The sequence below is a fragment of the Pelobates fuscus genome, chromosome 2, assembly GCF_036172605.1.
Source record: "Pelobates fuscus isolate aPelFus1 chromosome 2, aPelFus1.pri, whole genome shotgun sequence".
NCBI lineage: Eukaryota > Metazoa > Chordata > Amphibia > Anura > Pelobatidae > Pelobates > Pelobates fuscus.
The window spans coordinates 287,547,415-287,562,032 of record NC_086318.1 but is presented as its reverse complement, the minus strand read 5'-3'; the positions used below and the strand labels follow the sequence as shown (position 1 = coordinate 287,562,032).

The 14,618-nt window shown below is 41.8% G+C and overlaps 40 pseudogenes; all 40 read right to left on the bottom strand.

Annotated features, from left to right (window-relative positions):
• Positions 1 to 549: 549 nt before the first annotated feature.
• On the bottom strand, positions 550 to 668 carry LOC134589122 (5S ribosomal RNA; annotated as a pseudogene).
• Positions 669 to 1,136: 468 nt separating this feature from the next.
• LOC134598241 (5S ribosomal RNA) lies at positions 1,137 to 1,255 on the bottom strand (annotated as a pseudogene).
• Positions 1,256 to 1,969: 714 nt separating this feature from the next.
• On the bottom strand, positions 1,970 to 2,088 carry LOC134589121 (5S ribosomal RNA; annotated as a pseudogene).
• A 225-nt stretch (positions 2,089 to 2,313) lies between these two features.
• LOC134589068 (5S ribosomal RNA) lies at positions 2,314 to 2,432 on the bottom strand (annotated as a pseudogene).
• Positions 2,433 to 2,566: 134 nt separating this feature from the next.
• LOC134597498 (5S ribosomal RNA) lies at positions 2,567 to 2,685 on the bottom strand (annotated as a pseudogene).
• Positions 2,686 to 2,819: 134 nt separating this feature from the next.
• On the bottom strand, positions 2,820 to 2,938 carry LOC134596472 (5S ribosomal RNA; annotated as a pseudogene).
• Positions 2,939 to 3,072: 134 nt separating this feature from the next.
• LOC134596219 (5S ribosomal RNA) lies at positions 3,073 to 3,191 on the bottom strand (annotated as a pseudogene).
• Positions 3,192 to 3,416: 225 nt separating this feature from the next.
• On the bottom strand, positions 3,417 to 3,535 carry LOC134597764 (5S ribosomal RNA; annotated as a pseudogene).
• Positions 3,536 to 3,669: 134 nt separating this feature from the next.
• LOC134597398 (5S ribosomal RNA) lies at positions 3,670 to 3,787 on the bottom strand (annotated as a pseudogene).
• A 225-nt stretch (positions 3,788 to 4,012) lies between these two features.
• On the bottom strand, positions 4,013 to 4,131 carry LOC134588633 (5S ribosomal RNA; annotated as a pseudogene).
• Positions 4,132 to 4,357: 226 nt separating this feature from the next.
• LOC134594780 (5S ribosomal RNA) lies at positions 4,358 to 4,476 on the bottom strand (annotated as a pseudogene).
• Positions 4,477 to 4,610: 134 nt separating this feature from the next.
• LOC134596412 (5S ribosomal RNA) lies at positions 4,611 to 4,729 on the bottom strand (annotated as a pseudogene).
• A 134-nt stretch (positions 4,730 to 4,863) lies between these two features.
• Positions 4,864 to 4,982, bottom strand: LOC134595483 (5S ribosomal RNA; annotated as a pseudogene).
• A 134-nt stretch (positions 4,983 to 5,116) lies between these two features.
• On the bottom strand, positions 5,117 to 5,225 carry LOC134589426 (5S ribosomal RNA; annotated as a pseudogene).
• Positions 5,226 to 5,693: 468 nt separating this feature from the next.
• Positions 5,694 to 5,812, bottom strand: LOC134595396 (5S ribosomal RNA; annotated as a pseudogene).
• Positions 5,813 to 5,946: 134 nt separating this feature from the next.
• On the bottom strand, positions 5,947 to 6,065 carry LOC134596400 (5S ribosomal RNA; annotated as a pseudogene).
• Positions 6,066 to 6,199: 134 nt separating this feature from the next.
• Positions 6,200 to 6,318, bottom strand: LOC134596470 (5S ribosomal RNA; annotated as a pseudogene).
• Positions 6,319 to 6,452: 134 nt separating this feature from the next.
• LOC134596218 (5S ribosomal RNA) lies at positions 6,453 to 6,571 on the bottom strand (annotated as a pseudogene).
• Positions 6,572 to 6,796: 225 nt separating this feature from the next.
• Positions 6,797 to 6,915, bottom strand: LOC134595975 (5S ribosomal RNA; annotated as a pseudogene).
• Positions 6,916 to 7,049: 134 nt separating this feature from the next.
• On the bottom strand, positions 7,050 to 7,167 carry LOC134597396 (5S ribosomal RNA; annotated as a pseudogene).
• A 225-nt stretch (positions 7,168 to 7,392) lies between these two features.
• LOC134588381 (5S ribosomal RNA) lies at positions 7,393 to 7,511 on the bottom strand (annotated as a pseudogene).
• A 226-nt stretch (positions 7,512 to 7,737) lies between these two features.
• LOC134594779 (5S ribosomal RNA) lies at positions 7,738 to 7,856 on the bottom strand (annotated as a pseudogene).
• A 134-nt stretch (positions 7,857 to 7,990) lies between these two features.
• Positions 7,991 to 8,109, bottom strand: LOC134596389 (5S ribosomal RNA; annotated as a pseudogene).
• Positions 8,110 to 8,243: 134 nt separating this feature from the next.
• On the bottom strand, positions 8,244 to 8,362 carry LOC134595700 (5S ribosomal RNA; annotated as a pseudogene).
• A 468-nt stretch (positions 8,363 to 8,830) lies between these two features.
• LOC134595385 (5S ribosomal RNA) lies at positions 8,831 to 8,949 on the bottom strand (annotated as a pseudogene).
• Positions 8,950 to 9,083: 134 nt separating this feature from the next.
• On the bottom strand, positions 9,084 to 9,202 carry LOC134596376 (5S ribosomal RNA; annotated as a pseudogene).
• A 134-nt stretch (positions 9,203 to 9,336) lies between these two features.
• LOC134597258 (5S ribosomal RNA) lies at positions 9,337 to 9,455 on the bottom strand (annotated as a pseudogene).
• A 377-nt stretch (positions 9,456 to 9,832) lies between these two features.
• On the bottom strand, positions 9,833 to 9,951 carry LOC134598112 (5S ribosomal RNA; annotated as a pseudogene).
• A 225-nt stretch (positions 9,952 to 10,176) lies between these two features.
• Positions 10,177 to 10,295, bottom strand: LOC134595584 (5S ribosomal RNA; annotated as a pseudogene).
• A 224-nt stretch (positions 10,296 to 10,519) lies between these two features.
• On the bottom strand, positions 10,520 to 10,638 carry LOC134595085 (5S ribosomal RNA; annotated as a pseudogene).
• Positions 10,639 to 10,772: 134 nt separating this feature from the next.
• Positions 10,773 to 10,891, bottom strand: LOC134596363 (5S ribosomal RNA; annotated as a pseudogene).
• Positions 10,892 to 11,025: 134 nt separating this feature from the next.
• LOC134595224 (5S ribosomal RNA) lies at positions 11,026 to 11,144 on the bottom strand (annotated as a pseudogene).
• Positions 11,145 to 11,278: 134 nt separating this feature from the next.
• LOC134594650 (5S ribosomal RNA) lies at positions 11,279 to 11,397 on the bottom strand (annotated as a pseudogene).
• A 225-nt stretch (positions 11,398 to 11,622) lies between these two features.
• LOC134594478 (5S ribosomal RNA) lies at positions 11,623 to 11,741 on the bottom strand (annotated as a pseudogene).
• Positions 11,742 to 11,875: 134 nt separating this feature from the next.
• Positions 11,876 to 11,994, bottom strand: LOC134598239 (5S ribosomal RNA; annotated as a pseudogene).
• Positions 11,995 to 12,219: 225 nt separating this feature from the next.
• On the bottom strand, positions 12,220 to 12,338 carry LOC134588495 (5S ribosomal RNA; annotated as a pseudogene).
• A 225-nt stretch (positions 12,339 to 12,563) lies between these two features.
• LOC134594736 (5S ribosomal RNA) lies at positions 12,564 to 12,682 on the bottom strand (annotated as a pseudogene).
• Positions 12,683 to 12,907: 225 nt separating this feature from the next.
• Positions 12,908 to 13,026, bottom strand: LOC134594557 (5S ribosomal RNA; annotated as a pseudogene).
• An 803-nt stretch (positions 13,027 to 13,829) lies between these two features.
• On the bottom strand, positions 13,830 to 13,948 carry LOC134588713 (5S ribosomal RNA; annotated as a pseudogene).
• A 225-nt stretch (positions 13,949 to 14,173) lies between these two features.
• LOC134588376 (5S ribosomal RNA) lies at positions 14,174 to 14,292 on the bottom strand (annotated as a pseudogene).
• Between the last annotated feature and the right edge of the window lie 326 nt (positions 14,293 to 14,618).

Below are 14,618 nucleotides of genomic sequence, written 5' to 3'. Positions count from 1 at the left end.
TCCCATTCAAGTACTAACCAGGCCCGAGTCTGGATGGCTTCCGAGATCTGGCATTTTCAGACTGGTATGGCCGTAAGGGAAATTAAGCGAATTCGATCTCGCTAATGTTGGTAGAATATCAAACTCTGGTTGCGACAAAAGACAAGACGCTTCTGGATAGGGAAAAAAGTGGTCTGATTATGACATCATAATGCAAAAAAGAAATAAACAAAAGCTTACGGCACCTGAGGTTCCTAGTTGGTCTCCCATAGGGAAAAAAGTGGTCTGATTATGACATCATAATGCAAAAAAGAAATAAACAAAAGCTTACGGCACCTGAGGTTCCTAGTTGGTCTCCCATACAAGTACTAACCAGGCCCGAGTCTGGATGGCTTCTGACGAGATCAGGCATTTTCAGACTGGTATGGCCGTAAGTGAAATTAAGAGAATGCGATCTCGCTAATGTTGGTAGAATATCAAACTCTGGTTGCGACAAAAGACAAGACGCTTCTGGATAGGGAAAAAAGTGGTCTGATTATGACATCATAATGCAAAAAAGAAATAAACAAAAGCTTACGGCAGCTGAGGTTCCTAGTTGGTCTCCCATACAAGTACTAACCAGGACCGAGTCTGGATGGCTTCCGAGATCTGACGAGATCAGGCATTTTCAGACTGGTATGGCTGTAAGTGAAATTAAGAGAATGCGATCTCGCTAATGTTGGTAGAATATCAAACTCTGGTTGCGACAAAAGACAAGACGCTTCTGGACAGGGAAAAAAGTGGTCTGATTATGACATCATAATGCAAAAAAGAAATAAACAAAAGCTTACGGCACCTGAGGTTCCTAGTTGGTCTCCCATAGGGAAAAAAGTGGTCTGATTATGACATCATAATGCAAAAAAGAAATAAACAAAAGCTTACGGCACCTGAGGTTCCTAGTTTGTCTCCCATACAAGTACTAACCAGGCCCAAGTCTGGATGGCTTCCGAGATCTGGCATTTTCAGAATGGTATCGTCGTAAGTGAAATTAAGAGAATGCAATCTCGTTAATGTTGGTAGAATATCAAACTCTGGTTGCGACAAAAGACAAGATGCTTCTGGATAGGGAAAAAAGTGGTCTGATTATGACATCATAATGCAAAAAAGAAATAAACAAAAGCTTACGGCACCTGAGGTTCCTAGTTGGTCTCCCATACAAGTACTAACCAGGCCCGAGGCTGGATGGCTTCCGAGATCTGACGAGATCAGGCATTTTCAGACTGGTATGGCTGTAAGTGAAATTAAGAGAATGCGATCTCGCTAATGTTGGTAGAATATCAAACTCTGGTTGCGACAAAAGACAAGACGCTTCTGGATAGGGAAAAAAGTGGTCTGATTATGACATCATAATGCAAAAAAGAAATAAACAAAAGCTTACGGCACCTGAGGTTCCTAGTTGGTCTCCCATACAAGTACTAACCAGGCCCGAGTCTGGATGGCTTCCGAGATCTGGCATTTTCAGACTGGTATGGCCGTAAGGGAAATTAAGCGAATGCGATCTCGCTAATGTTGGTAGAATATCAAACTCTGGTTGCGACAAAAGACAAGACGGTTCTGGATAGGGAAAAAAGTGGTCTGATTATGACATCATAATGCAAAAAAGAAATAAACAAAAGCTTACGGCACCTTAGGTTCCTAGTTGGTCTCCCATAGGGAAAAAAGTGGTCTGATTATGACATCATAATGCAAAAAAGAAATAAACAAAAGCTTACGGCACCTGAGGTTCCTAGTTGGTCTCCCATACAAGTACTAACCAGGCCCGAGTCTGGATGGCTTCTGACGAGATCAGGCATTTTCAGACTGGTATGGCCGTAAGTGAAATTAAGAGAATGCGATCTCGCTAATGTTGGTAGAATATCAAACTCTGGTTGCGACAAAAGACAAGACGCTTCTGGATAGGGAAAAAAGTGGTCTGATTATGACATCATAATGCAAAAAAGAAATAAACAAAAGCTTACGGCAGCTGAGGTTCCTAGTTGGTCTCCCATACAAGTACTAACCAGGACCGAGTCTGGATGGCTTCCGAGATCTGACGAGATCAGGCATTTTCAGACTGGTATGGCTGTAAGTGAAATTAAGAGAATGCGATCTCGCTAATGTTGGTAGAATATCAAACTCTGGTTGCGACAAAAGACAAGACGCTTCTGGACAGGGAAAAAAGTGGTCTGATTATGACATCATAATGCAAAAAAGAAATAAACAAAAGCTTACGGCACCTGAGGTTCCTAGTTGGTCTCCCATAGGGAAAAAAGTGGTCTGATTATGACATCATAATGCAAAAAAGAAATAAACAAAAGCTTACGGCACCTGAGGTTCCTAATTTGTCTCCCATACAAGTACTAACCAGGCCCAAGTCTGGATGGCTTCCGAGATCTGACGAGATCAGGCATTTTCAGAATGGTATCGCCGTAAGTGAAATTAAGAGAATGCAATCTCGTTAATGTTGGTAGAATATCAAACTCTGGTTGCGACAAAAGACAAGATGCTTCTGGATAGGGAAAAAAGTGGTCTGATTATGACATCATAATGCAAAAAAGAAATAAACAAAAGCTTACGGCACCTGAGGTTCCTAGTTGGTCTTCCATACAAGTACTAACCAGACCCGAGTCTGGATGGTTTCCGAGATCTGACGAGATCAGGCATTTTCAGACTGGTATGGCCGTAAGTGAAATTAAGAGAATGCGATCTCGCTAATGTTGGTAGATTATCAAACTCTGGTTGCGACAAAAGACAAGACGCTTCTGGATAGGGAAAAAAGTGGTCTGATTATGACATCATAATGCAAAAAAGAAATAAACAAAAGCTTACGGCACCTGAGGTTCCTAGTTGGTCTCCCATACAAGTACTAACTAGGGCCGAGTCTGGATGGCTTCCGAGATCTGATGAGATCAGGTATTTTCAGACTGGTATGGCCGTAAGTGAAATTAAGAGAATGCGATCTCGCTAATGTTGGTAGAATATCAAACTCTGGTTGCGACAAAAGACAAGACGCTTCTGGATAGGGAAAAAAGTGGTCTGATTATGACATCATAATGCAAAAAAGAAATAAACAAAAGCTTACGGCACCTGAGGTTCCTAGTTGGTCTCCCATACAAGTACTAACCAGGCCCGAGTCTGGATGGCTTCCGAGAACTGACGAGATCAGGCATTTTCAGACTGGTATGGCCGTAAGTGAAATTAAGAGAATGCGATCTCGCTAATGTTGGTAGAATATCAAACTCTGGTTGCAACAAAAGACAAGACGCTTCTGGATAGGGAAAAAAGTGGTCTGATTATGACATCATAATGCAAAAAAGAAATAAACAAAAGCTTACGGCACCTGAGGTTCCTAGTTGGTCTCCCATAGGGAAAAAAGTGGTCTGATTATGACATCATAATGCAAACAAGAAATAAACAAAAGCTTACGGCACCTGAGGTTCCTAGTTGGTCTCCCATACAAGTACTAACCAGGCCCGAGTCTGTATGGCTTCCAAGATCTGAAGAGATCAGGCATTTTCAGACTGGTATGGCCGTATGTGAAATTAAGAGAATGCGATCTCGCTAATGTTGGTAGAATATCAAACTCTGGTTGCGACAAAAGACAAGACGCTTCTGGATAGGGAAAAAAGTGGTCTGATTATTACATCATAATGCAAAAAAGAAATAAACAAAAGCTTACGGCACCTGAGGTTCCTAGTTGGTCTCCCATACAAGTACTAACCAGGCCCGAGTCTGGATGGCTTCCGAGATCTATGAGATCAGGCATTTTCAGACTGGTATGGCCGTAAGTGAAATTAAGAGAATGCGATCTCGCTAATGTTGGTAGAATATCAAACTCTGGTTGCGACAAAAGACAAGACGCTTCTGGATAGGGAAAAAAGTGGTCTGATTATGACATCATAATGCAAAAAAGAAATAAACAAAAGCTTACGGCACCTGAGGTTCCTAGTTGGTCTCCCATAGGGAAAAAAGAAGTCTGATTATGACATCATAATGCAAAAAAGAAATAAACAAAAGCTTACGGCACCTGAGGTTCCTAGTTGGTCTCCCATATAAGTACTAACCAGGCCAGAGTCTGGATGGCTTCCGAGATCTGACGAGATCCAGCATTTTCAGACTGGTATGGCCGTAAGTGAAATTAAGAGAATGCGATCTCGCTAATGTTGGTAGAATATCAAACTCTGGTTGCGACAAAAGACAAGACGCTTCTGGATTGGGAAAAAAAGTGGTCTGATTATGACATCATAATGCAAAAAAGAAATAAACAAAAGCTTACGGCACCTGAGGTTCCTAGTTGGTCTCCCATAGGGAAAAAAGTGGTCTGATTATGACATCATAATGCAAAAAAGAAATAAACAAAAGCTTACGGCACCTAAGGTTCCTAGTTGGTCTCCCATACAAGTACTAACCAGGCCCGAGTCTGGATGACTTCCGAGATCTGACGAGATCAGGCATTTTCAGACTGGTATGGCCGTAAGTGAAATTAAGAGAATGCGATCTCGCTAATGTTGGTAGAATATCAAACTCTGGTTGCGACAAAAGACAAGATGCTTCTGGATAAGGAAAAAAGTGGTCTGATTATGACATCATAATGCAAAAAAGAAATAAACAAAAGCTTACGGCACCTGAGGTTCCTAGTTGGTCTCCCATACAAGTACTAACCAGGCCCGAGTCTGGATGGCTTCCGAGATCTGATGAGATCAGGCATTTTCAGACTGGTATGGCCGTAAGTGAAATTAAGAGAATGCGATCTCGCTAATGTTGGTAGAATATCAAACTCTGGTTGCGACAAAAGACAAGACGCTTCTGGATAGGGAAAAAAGTGGTCTGATTATGACATCATAATGCAAAAAAGAAATAAACAAAAGCTTACGGCACCTGAGGTTCCTAGTTGGTCTCCCATACAAGTACTAACCAGGCCCGAGTCTGGATGGCTTCCGAGATCTGACGAGATCAGGCATTTTCAGACTGGTATGGCCATAAGGGAAATTAAGAGAATGCGATCTCGCTAATGTTGGTAGAATATCAAACTCTGGTTGCGACAAAAGACAAGACGCTTCTGGATAGGGAAAAAAGTGGTCTGATTATGACATCATAATGCAAAAAAGAAATAAACAAAAGCTTACGGCACCTGAGGTTCCTAGTTGGTCTCCCATACAAGTACTAACCAGGCCCAAGTCTGGATGGCTTCCGAGATCTGGCATTTTCAGACTGGTATGGCCGTAAGTGAAATTAAGAGAATGCGATCTCGCTAATGTTGGTAGAATATCAAACTCTGGTTGCGACAAAAGACAAGACGCTTCTGGATAGGGAAAAAAGTGGTCTGATTATGACCTCATAATGCAAAAAAGAAATAAACAAAAGCTTACGGCACCTGAGGTTCCTAGTTGGTCTCCCATAGGGAAAAAAGAAGTCTGATTATGACATCATAATGCAAAAAAGAAATAAACAAAAGCTTACGGCACCTGAGGTTCCTAGTTGGTCTCCCATACAAGTACTAACCAGGCCCGAGTCTGGATGGCTTCCGAGATCTGGCATTTTCAGACTGGTATGGCCGTAAGAGAAATTAAGATAATGCGATCTCGCTAATGTTGGTAGAATATCAAACTCTGGTTGCGACAAAAGACAAGACGCTTCTGGATAGGGAAAAAAGTGGTCTGATTATGACATCATAATGCAAAAAAGAAATAAACAAAAGCTTACGGCACCTGAGGTTCCTAGTTGGTCTCCCATACAAGTACTAACCAGGCCCGAGTCTGGATGACTTCCGAGATCTGACGAGATCAGGCATTTTCAGACTGGTATGGCCGTAAGTGAAATTAAGAGAATGCGATCTCGCTAATGTTGGTAGAATATCAAACTCTGGTTGCGACAAAAGACAAGATGCTTCTGGATAAGGAAGAAAGTGGTCTGATTATGACATCATAATGCAAAAAAGAAATAAACAAAAGCTTACGGCACCTGAGGTTCCTAGTTGGTCTCCCATACAAGTACTAACCAGGCCCGAGTCTGGATGGCTTCCGAGATCTGATGAGATCAGGCATTTTCAGACTGGTATGGCCGTAAGTAAAATTAAGAGAATGCGATCTCGCTAATGTTGGTAGAATATCAAACTCTGGTTGCGACAAAAGACAAGACGCTTCTGGATAGGGAAAAAAGTGGTCTGATTATGACATCATAATGCAAAAAAGAAATAAACAAAAGCTTACGGCACCTGAGGTTCCTAGTTGGTCTCCCATACAAGTACTAACTAGGGCCGAGTCTGGATGGCTTCCGAGATCTGATGAGATCAGGTATTTTCAGACTGGTATGGCCGTAAGTGAAATTAAGAGAATGCGATCTCGCTAATGTTGGTAGAATATCAAACTCTGGTTGCGACAAAAGACAAGACGCTTCTGGATAGGGAAAAAAGTGGTCTGATTATGACATCATAATGCAAAAAAGAAATAAACAAAAGCTTACGGCACCTGAGGTTCCTAGTTGGTCTCCCATACAAGTACTAACCAGGCCCGAGTCTGGATGGCTTCCGAGAACTGACGAGATCAGGCATTTTCAGACTGGTATGGCCGTAAGTGAAATTAAGAGAATGCGATCTCGCTAATGTTGGTAGAATATCAAACTCTGGTTGCAACAAAAGACAAGACGCTTCTGGATAGGGAAAAAAGTGGTCTGATTATGACATCATAATGCAAAAAAGAAATAAACAAAAGCTTACGGCACCTGAGGTTCCTAGTTGGTCTCCCATAGGGAAAAAAGTGGTCTGATTATGACATCATAATGCAAACAAGAAATAAACAAAAGCTTACGGCACCTGAGGTTCCTAGTTGGTCTCCCATACAAGTACTAACCAGGCCCGAGTCTGTATGGCTTCCAAGATCTGAAGAGATCAGGCATTTTCAGACTGGTATGGCCGTAAGTGAAATTAAGAGAATGCGATCTCGCTAATGTTGGTAGAATATCAAACTCTGGTTGCGACAAAAGACAAGACGCTTCTGGATAGGGAAAAAAGTGGTCTGATTATTACATCATAATGCAAAAAAGAAATAAACAAAAGCTTACGGCACCTGAGGTTCCTAGTTGGTCTCCCATACAAGTACTAACCAGGCCCGAGTCTGGATGGCTTCCGAGATCTATGAGATCAGGCATTTTCAGACTGGTATGGCCGTAAGTCAAATTAAGAGAATGCGATCTCGCTAATGTTGGTAGAATATCAAACTCTGGTTGCGACAAAAGACAAGACGCTTCTGGATAGGGAAAAAAGTGGTCTGATTATGACATCATAATGCAAAAAAGAAATAAACAAAAGCTTACGGCACCTGAGGTTCCTAGTTGGTCTCCCATAGGGAAAAAAGAAGTCTGATTATGACATCATAATGCAAAAAAGAAATAAACAAAAGCTTACGGCACCTGAGGTTCCTAGTTGGTCTCCCATACAAGTACTAACCAGGCCAGAGTCTGGATGGCTTCCGAGATCTGACGAGATCCAGCATTTTCAGACTGGTATGGCCGTAAGTGAAATTAAGAGAATGCGATCTCGCTAATGTTGGTAGAATATCAAACTCTGGTTGCGACAAAAGACAAGACGCTTCTGGATTGGGAAAAAAAGTGGTCTGATTATGACATCATAATGCAAAAAAGAAATAAACAAAAGCTTACGGCACCTGAGGTTCCTAGTTGGTCTCCCATAGGGAAAAAAGTGGTCTGATTATGACATCATAATGCAAAAAAGAAATAAACAAAAGCTTACGGCACCTAAGGTTCCTAGTTGGTCTCCCATACAAGTACTAACCAGGCCCGAGTCTGGATGACTTCCGAGATCTGACGAGATCAGGCATTTTCAGACTGGTATGGCCGTAAGTGAAATTAAGAGAATGCGATCTCGCTAATGTTGGTAGAATATCAAACTCTGGTTGCGACAAAAGACAAGATGCTTCTGGATAAGGAAAAAAGTGGTCTGATTATGACATCATAATGCAAAAAAGAAATAAACAAAAGCTTACGGCACCTGAGGTTCCTAGTTGGTCTCCCATACAAGTACTAACCAGGCCCGAGTCTGGATGGCTTCCGAGATCTGATGAGATCAGGCATTTTCAGACTGGTATGGCCGTAAGTGAAATTAAGAGAATGCGATCTCGCTAATGTTGGTAGAATATCAAACTCTGGTTGCAACAAAAGACAAGACGCTTCTGGATAGGGAAAAAAGTGGTCTGATTATGACATCATAATGCAAAAAAGAAATAAACAAAAGCTTACGGCACCTGAGGTTCCTAGTTGGTCTCCCATACAAGTACTAACCAGGCCCGAGTCTGGATGGCTTCCGAGATCTGACGAGATCAGGCATTTTCAGACTGGTATGGCCGTAATTGAAATTAAGAGAATGCGATCTCGCTAATGTTGGTAGAATATCAAACTCTGGTTGCGACAAAAGACAAGACGCTTCTGGATAGGGAAAAAAGTGGTCTGATTATGACCTCATAATGCAAAAAAGAAATAAACAAAAGCTTACGGCACCTGAGGTTCCTAGTTGGTCTCCCATAGGGAAAAAAGAAGTCTGATTATGACATCATAATGCAAAAAAGAAATAAACAAAAGCTTACGGCACCTGAGGTTCCTAGTTGGTCTCCCATACAAGTACTAACCAGGCCCGAGTCTGGATGGCTTCCGAGATCTGGCATTTTCAGACTGGTATGGCCGTAAGAGAAATTAAGATAATGCGATCTCGCTAATGTTGGTAGAATATCAAACTCTGGTTGCGACAAAAGACAAGACGCTTCTGGATAGGGAAAAAAGTGGTCTGATTATGACATCATAATGCAAAAAAGAAATAAACAAAAGCTTACGGCACCTGAGGTTCCTAGTTGGTCTCCCATACAAGTACTAACCAGGCCCGAGTCTGGATGACTTCCGAGATCTGACGAGATCAGGCATTTTCAGACTGGTATGGCCGTAAGTGAAATTAAGAGAATGCGATCTCGCTAATGTTGGTAGAATATCAAACTCTGGTTGCGACAAAAGACAAGATGCTTCTGGATAAGGAAGAAAGTGGTCTGATTATGACATCATAATGCAAAAAAGAAATAAACAAAAGCTTACGGCACCTGAGGTTCCTAGTTGGTCTCCCATACAAGTACTAACCAGGCCCGAGTCTGGATGGCTTCCGAGATCTGATGAGATCAGGCATTTTCAGACTGGTATGGCCGTAAGTAAAATTAAGAGAATGCGATCTCGCTAATGTTGGTAGAATATCAAACTCTGGTTGCGACAAAAGACAAGACGCTTCTGGATAGGGAAAAAAGTGGTCTGATTATGACATCATAATGCAAAAAAGAAATAAACAAAAGCTTACGGCACCTGAGGTTCCTAGTTGGTCTCCCATACAAGTACTAACCAGGCCCGAATCTGGATGGCTTCCGAGATCTGACGAGATCAGGCATTTTCAGACTGGTATGGCCATAAGGGAAATTAAGAGAATGCGATCTCGCTAATGTTGGTAGAATATCAAACTCTGGTTGCGACAAAAGACAAGACGCTTCTGGATAGGGAAAAAAGTGGTCTGATTATGACATCATAATGCAAAAAAGAAATAAACAAAAGCTTACGGCACCTGAGGTTCCTAGTTGGTCTCCCATACAAGTACTAACCAGGCCCGAGTCTGGATGGCTTCCGAGATCTGGCATTTTCAGACTGGTATGGCCGTAAGAGAAATTAAGATAATGCGATCTCGCTAATGTTGGTAGAATATCAAACTCTGGTTGCGACAAAAGACAAGACGCTTCTGGATAGGGAAAAAAGTGGTCTGATTATGACATCATAATGCAAAAAAGAAATAAACAAAAGCTTACGGCACCTGAGGTTCCTAGTTGGTCTCCCATACAAGAACTAACCAGGCCCGAATCTGGATGGCTTCCGAGATCTGACGAGATCAGGCATTTTCAGACTGGTATGGCCGTAAGTGAAATTAAGATAATGCGATCTCGCTAATGTTGGTAGAATATCAAACTCTGGTTGCGACAAAAGACAAGACGCTTCTGGATTGGGAAAAAAGTGGTCTGATTATGACATCATAATGCAAAAAAGAAATAAACAAAAGCTTACGGCACCTGAGGTTCCTAGTTGGTCTCCCATAGGGAAAAAAGTGGTCTGATTATGACATCATAATGCAAAAAAGAAATAAACAAAAGCTTACGGCACCTAAGGTTCCTAGTTGGTCTCCCATACAAGTACTAACCAGGCCCGAGTCTGGATGGCTTCCGAGATCTGACGAGATCAGGCATTTTCAGACTGGTATGGCCGTAAGTGAAATTACAAGAATGCAATCTCGCTAATGTTGGTAGAATATCAAACTCTGGTTGCGACAAAAGACAAGACGCTTCTGGATAGGGAAAAAAGTGGTCTGATTATAACATCATAATGAAAAAAGAAATAAACAAAAGCTTACGGCACCTGAGGTTCCTAGTTGGTCTCCCATAGGGAAAAAAGTGGTCTGATTATGACATCATAATGCAAAAAATAAATAAACAAAAGCTTACGGCACCTGAGGTTCCTAGTTGGTCTCCCATACAAGTACTAACCAGGCCCAAGTCTGGATGGCTTCCGAGATCTGACGAGATCAGGCATTTTCAGACTGGTATGGCCGTAAGCGAAATTACGAGAATGCGATCTCGTTAATGTTGGTAGAATATCAAACTCTGGTTGCGACAAAAGACAAGATGCTTCTGGATAGGGAAAAAAGTGGTCTGATTATGACATCATAATGCAAAAAAGAAATAAACAAAAGCTTACGGCACCTGAGGTTCCTAGTTGGTCTCCCATACAAGTACTAACCAGGCCCGAGTCTGGATGGCTTCCGAGATCTGATGAGATCAGGCATTTTCAGACTGGTATGGCCGTAAGTGAAATTAAGAGAATGCGATCTCGCTAATGTTGGTAGAATATCAAACTCTGGTTGCGACAAAAGACAAGACACTTCTGGATAGGGAAAAAAGTGGTCTGATTATGACATCATAATGCAAAAAAGAAATAAACAAAAGCTTACGGCACCTGAGGTTCCTAGTTGGTCTCCCATACAAGTACTAACCAGGCCCGAGTCTGGATGGCTTCCAAGATCTGATGAGATCAGGCATTTTCAGACTGGTATGGCCGTAAGTGAAATTAAGAGAATGCGATCTCGCTAATGTTGGTAGAATATCAAACTCTGGTTGCGACAAAAGACAAGACGCTTCTGGATAGGGAAAAAAGTGGTCTGATTATGACATCATAATGCAAAAAAGAAATAAACAAAAGCTTACGGCACCTGAGGTTCCTAGTTGGTCTCCCATACAAGTACTAACCAGGCCCGAGTCTGGATGGCTTCCGAGATCTGACGAGATCAGGCATTTTCAGACTGGTATGGCCGTAAGGGAAATTAAGAGAATGCGATCTCGCTAATGTTGGTAGAATATCAAACTCTGGTTGCGACAAAAGACAAGACGCTTCTGGATAGGGAAAAAAGTGGTCTGATTATGACATCATAATGCAAAAAAGAAATAAACAAAAGCTTACGGCACCTGAGGTTCCTAGTTGGTCTCCCATAGGGAAAAAAGTGGTCTGATTATGACATCATAATGCAAACAAGAAATAAACAAAAGCTTACGGCACCTGAGGTTCCTAGTTGGTCTCCCATACAAGTACTAACCAGGCCCGAGTCTGGATGGCTTCCGAGATCTGACGAGATCAGGCATTTTCAGACAGGTATGGCCGTAAGTGAAATTAAGAGAATGCGATCTCGCTAATGTTGGTAGAATATCAAACTCTGGTTGCGACAAAATACAAGACGCTTCTGGATAGGGAAAAAAGTGGTCTGATTATGACATCATAATGCAAAAAAGAAATAAACAAAAGCTTACGGCACCTGAGGTTTCTAGTTGGTCTCCCATACAAGTACTAACCAGGCCCGAGTCTGGATGGCTTCCGAGAACTGACGAGATCAGGCATTTTCAGACTGGTATGGCCGTAAGTGAAATTAAGAGAATGCGATCTCGCTAATGTTGGTAGAATATCAAACTCTGGTTGCGACAAAAGACAAGACGCTTCTGGATAGGGAAAAAAGTGGTCTGATTATGACATCATAATGCAAAAAAGAAATAAACAAAAGCTTACGGCACCTGAGGTTCCTAGTTGGTCTCCCATAGGGAAAAAAGAAGTCTGATTATGACATCATAATGCAAAAAAGAAATAAACAAAAGCTTACGGCACCTGAGGTTCCTAGTTGGTCTCCCATACAAGTACTAACCAGGCCCAAGTCTGGATGGCTTCCGAGATTGGACGAGATCCGGCATTTTCAGACTGGTATGGCTGTAAGTGAAATCAAGATAATGCGATCTCGCTAATGTTGGTAGAATATCAAACTCTGGTTGCGACAAAAGACAAGACGCTTCTGGATTGGGAAAAAAGTGGTCTGATTATGACATCATAATGCAAAAAAGAAATAAACAAAATCTTACGGCACCTGAGGTTCCTAGTTGGTCTCCCATAGAGAAAAAAGTGGTTTGATTATGACATCATAATGCAAAAAAGAAATAAACAAAAGCTTACGGCACCTAAGGTTCCTAGTTGGTCTCCCATACAAGTACTAACCAGGCCCGAGTCTGGATGGTTTCCGAGATCTGATGAGATCAGGCATTTTCAGACTGGTATGGCCGTAAGTGAAATTAAGAGAATGCGATCTCGCTAATGTTGTTAGAATATCAAACTCTGGTTGCGACAAAAGACAAGACGCTTCTGGATAGGGAAAAAAGTGGTCTGATTATGACATCATAATGCAAAAAAGAAATAAACAAAAGCTTACGGCACCTGAGGTTCCTAGTTGGTCTCCCATAGGGAAATAAGTGGTCTGATTATGACATCATAATGCAAAAAAGAAATAAACAAAAGCTTACGGCACCTGAGGTTCCTAGTTGGTCTCCCATACAAGTACTAACCAGGCCCAAGTCTGGATGGCTTCCGAGATCTGACGAGATCAGGCATTTTAAGACTGGTATGGCCGTAAGTGAAATTAAGAGAATGCGATCTCGCTAATGTTGGTAGAATATCAAACTCTGGTTGCGACAAAAGACAAGACGCTTCTGGATAGGGAAAAAAGTGGTCTGATTATGACATCATAATGGAAAAAAAGAAATAAACAAAAGCTTACGGCACCTGAGGTTCCTAGTTGGTCTCCCATAGGGAAAAAAATGGTCTGATTATGACATCATAATGCAAAAAAGAAATAAACAAAAGCTTACGGCACCTGAGGTTCCTAGTTGGTCTCCCATACAAGTACTAACCAGGCCCGAGTCTGGATGGCTTCCGAGATCTGACATTTTCAGACTGGTATGGCCGTAAGTGAAATTAAGAGAATGCAATCTCGCTACTGTTGGTAGAATATCAAACTCTGGTTGCGACAAAAGACAAGACGCTTCTGGATAGGGAAAAAAGTGGTCTGATTATGACATCATAATGCAAAAAAGAAATAAACAAAAGCTTACGGCACCTGAGGTTCCTAGTTGGTCTCCCTTAGGGAAAAAAGTTGTCTGATTATGACATCATAATGCAAAAAATAAATAAACAAAAGCTTACGGCACCTGAGGTTCCTAGTTGGTCTCCCATACAAGTACTAACCAGGCCCGAGTCTGGATGGCTTCCGAGATCTGGCATTTTCAGACTGGTATGGCCGTAAGTGAAATTAAGAGAATGCGATCTCGCTAATGTTGGTAGAATATCAAACTCTGGTTGCGACAAAAGACAAGACGCTTCTGGATAGGGAAAAAAGTGGTCTGATTATGACATCATAATGCAAAAAATAAATAAACAAAAGCTTACGGCACCTGAGGTTCCTAGTTGGTCTCCCATACAAGTACTAACCAGGCCCGAGTCTGGATGGCTTCCAAGATCTGACGAGATCAGGCATTTTCAGACTAGTATGGCTGTAAGGGAAATTAAGAGAATGCGATCTCGCTAATGTTGGTAGAATATCAAACTCTGGTTGCGACAAAAGACAAGACGCTTCTGGATAGGGAAAAAAATGGTCTGATTATGACATCATAATGCAAAAAAGAAATAAACAAAAGCTTACGGCACCTGAGGTTCCTAGTTGGTCTCCCATAGGGAAAAAAGTGGTCTGATTATGACATCATGATGCAAAAAAGAAATAAATTAAAGCTTACGGCACCTGAGGTTCCTAGTTGGTCTCCCATACAAGTACTAACCAGGCCCAAGTCTGGATGGCTTCCATGATCTGACGAGATCAGGCATTTTAAGACTGGTATGGCCGTAAGTGAAATTAAGAGAATGCGATCTCGCTAATGTTGTTAGAATATCAAACTCTGGTTGCGACAAAAGACAAGACGCTTCTGGATAGGGAAAAAAGTGGTCTGATTATGACATCATAATGCAAAAAAGAAATAAACAAAAGCTTACGGCACCTGAGGTTCCTAGTTGGTCTCCCATTGATACCGGAGAAACTGACGGAAGCCAAGCACAGAGAGATGGACACAGGTTTCTTCAGGAAGGAAGAGATTCTTTATTGGATCACCGATCGGGACTCAGAGGGACTAGCGTCACCAAAATACCACAAGTTCTGAGCCCCGGACAATAGTGCAGGC